Consider the following 3,936-nt stretch of genomic DNA (forward strand, 5'->3'; position numbering starts at 1 on the left):
CATTGGAAATACATAATCTGTACTTAAATTTCATATTTAAAAGTTTCCAGCCACTGAATCTATTAATAGTTTTAAATTTAAACCAGCATAAATAAGATAAAAATAAAGTTGTTTCCATATTCACATTAGCCACATTTTATTGTCCAATATCCATATGTAGTTAATGGTTGCCATAATGAATAGACCATAATAAGGAAATAAATAGGATAATTAAAACCTATTAAATGGCTTTACTATCTAATTAAGTGATATCTAATATCCCGTCTTACCTATTTCTGCCATAGTTGTAGGTTATTGTTCAGTAGTTAACCAAATTGACATATACATAAATATCATAAGCTCATTCACATTTTAAATTTCCAAAGGATTGGTAATTTTTCCCTAAATATAGGTAAAGACATTTGGAAGTTTATGACAATATTTAATATGACTGCCATTGAAAACTTCTGAATAAAAGATTCTGGAACTCACCCTAAAGCAAACTAACATAAATACAATACCTTTTTCAAAGAAAAAAAAGTATATAGAAAGTAGATTAAAGAAAAAATTACTTCCATATCTATTACAATATATAATAAAGTAGACTTCAAGCCAAATTAGAAAAGGCAAAGAAAATTATTATATAATAATAAATAGAAATGCAGCCACTCCTGATGAGATCTGATAGACTAAGATCAGAAGGAAGGAGAGGAGGGCCTTCCCTATCAGTGGACTTGGGGAGGGGCATGCGTGAAGAAGGGGGAGGGAGGGTTGGATTAGGAGGAGAGGAGGGAGGGGCTTATGGGGGGATACAAAGTGAATAAAGTGTAATTAATAAAAGTTAAAAAATAATAAATAGAAAAATCCATCCAATAGGAATAACAACTATAAATATAAAGACAACAAATGTTGAGCTCCCAATAACAAAGCAAACACTAATGTTCATAAAATATCTAATAATTATTGATACACCAGTAGTTTTAACGTTAATACTGCACTCTCATCTTTAGGTACTCTACCAAATGAAGATTTCAGTGTTAAACTAAATGATAGATAAAGAAGACTAACAGACTGCTGCAAAATATTCCATCCAACAGGAAGAAAATTCACATTATTCTCATCAATTGATATAGATTTTTCCAAAAGGAACCATCTTTTAGGTCACAAAACATCTTTAAAAATACAAAGGAACTAAACAATAGGCAAATAATTTCTTAAATCTCATAAGATCACAGTATAATAACTCTAAGTTCAAGAGTAAAATTAACTATAAAAAACAACAGAGATATGTGGAGACAGCACAATATACTCTTGAAGGACCAATGAGTTGTTACAAGAGTCGAGGAGGAAAAATTTAAAGATCTAGAGTCAAATATAGTGAAAACAAAACTTATCGAAAGCTTTTAGAAATAGCTAAGAAAATTCAAACACACACACAGTGAAAAAGAGAGAGAGAGAAATGAAACTAGAAACGATCATTCTAAGCAAGGCAACCCAAACTCACAAAGATAAACATGGCATGTACTCATTAATAAGTGGATATTAGCCATAAAGTACAGGACAACCAACAATTGTACAATCTACTGACCCAAAGAAGCTAACTAACAAGGAGTGCCGAAGAGAGGATGCTTGCCTCAGGAGGGGAAATAAAATAGACGTCTGTAGTAGATGGAGAGAGGAAGCTGGGTGGAACAGGGACTAGAGAGGGTAACTGGGTGGGGATCAGGTATGGGGATGTGTGGTGGGAGGCAGCAGAGGGAATGAAAATCAGTGGTAGGGGGCATCTCTGGGACAGGGGGTGTTCCCTGAAGTCTATAGAAGTAACCCTAACCGAGACACTTACCAATGGGGGATATGGAGCTGAAGTCACCATCCCCAGTGGTGGGACTTGGAATGGAGAAAGGGGGACACCAACCTACCCATAAAACCTTTGTGCTGCCTGCAAGAAGTGTAGGGATAAAGATAGAGCAGAGTTTGAGGGGATGACAAACCAATGCCTCGTCCAACTTGAGACCCACCCTATGAGAGAGAGCCAGACCCCGACACTATTGATGATACTCTGCTATGCTTAGACAGGGGTCTTGCATAACTGCCTTCTGAGAGGCTTCATCCAGCAGCTGGTGGAAACATGTGCAGACCCACATCCACAAGAGGCGGAGGATGTTTTGCTGGAGTCTGAGGTGTCAAGGACACTACAAGAAGACCTACAGAGTAGGGCCCATGGAGGCTCATGGAGACTGAACCACCACCCAAAGAGCATGCATGGGCTGGACATAGTTTCCCTACACATATGTAGCAGATGTATAGTTTGGTCTCCATGTGGGGCCCCTAACAATGGGAGTAGGGACTATCTCTCACTCTGTTTTTCTGCCTTTGGATCCCTTTTCCCTAGGTGGGCTGCTTTGTCTGGCCTCAGTGGGAGAGGATGTACTTAGTCCTGCTGTGACTTGATGTAACACAGTGTGTTTGTACCCAAGGGGAGGAGGAATCTCCACTCATGAGAAGGGAATAGAAGCATCCAGGAAGAAGGCATGAGCATGGATCTGGAAAGAGAAGACAGAGGGGCTGTGATTTGGCTATAAGGCAATTAAATAAATATTTTTAAGTTTCTTTTATTGTTTTTTACATTAATTTTTTTTTATTACTTTTTACAATTTATTCACTTTGTATCCCGATTTTATCCCCTCCCTCATCTGGAGGGATGGTTCAGCCATTAAAGACTAGGCTCACAACCAAAAGTATAAATGAATAAATTAATGGAGAAAAAAATGAATGGAACTAAAAAACAAAATATAATATGATTTCTTTGAGATCCGTCTCAGCACAGTCAGAATGATGCTCATAAAGAAAAAAAATGAAATAAAAACAAATGTTGTTGAGGATGAATAGAAAAAAAAGGCCATATACTTGGAGGGGGGAGATACAACCCATAACAGCCGCTGTGAAAGTCACTGTGGAAGGCCCCCACTAAATTTAAAATAGAACGGTTGTGGGACTCAGCCCCGAAGGATGCTAAGTCAAAAATCACAGATACCTGTACATCCATGTTTACTGCTGCACTATTCACAATGCCTAAGAAACAGAACCAGCCTATATGTCCATCAAATACGACATGAGGTTTTATTCAGACATTAAAACAAAATGAAATAGCATACGTAGCAGAGAAAGCCCAGAGTAAGTGAAGTCATGAGTGAATGAAGGCTATTAACGTGGGCATGCCAAGTCAAGAGCCTCAGACCCACAGAGAAGTGGGAAAGCCTTCCTTCCATAGTAAGACACAGCATGAAATGGCAAAGCCTTCCTCCGATCTGTGTGTGGTTATTGGCTGTATCTGCAGAAAATGTCCACCTTAGCTTTCTTCTCCACCCCCAATCCTCTACCACAACTTCTACTCCAGATGTTTACTGCCTGAAGACTCCTCACCTACACAGACTGCGCCCACAGAGACTGAGCTAAACTTGTCTTCCTCTATGTGTAAACCTTGTTTCCTTTCTCACCTGTATGTAAGAGCCCCACACCTCATTAAGCTGTAAGCAATAACCTCATCTCTCTGTTCAACTCTGTATAATAAATACAGTGAGACAGAGTCCAGCCCATCTAATCTGAGCCCAGGACCCAGGGCCAGCTCTCCCTCCTGCCAGAGATGGTAATGGAATATGGTGGGGAAGAGGGTGTCTCTCCCTAGTTCATGCCACCGGCCCGGCAGACAAGAGACAAGGCCGGCTCTTCTGCATCCAACCCGTAAGGGATGGCTCACCAGCAAGCTCCACATCCTGCGCTAGCTCTTCCATGCTGCCCAGGTGAGGTGCCAGACCTTCTGAGTTCTGCAGCAGGTGAGGGGCAGGGATAGCTCTCCCGCTTTCATTACCCCGTAGTGGCCAACTCTCCCACCTGAAGCCAGTGGTGAGGGCAAATGGGAGGAGGCGATCTCTCCCTCACCAGTGCCACCACACAGAA

This window comes from Meriones unguiculatus, chromosome 8 (assembly GCF_030254825.1).
Source record: "Meriones unguiculatus strain TT.TT164.6M chromosome 8, Bangor_MerUng_6.1, whole genome shotgun sequence".
NCBI lineage: Eukaryota > Metazoa > Chordata > Mammalia > Rodentia > Muridae > Meriones > Meriones unguiculatus.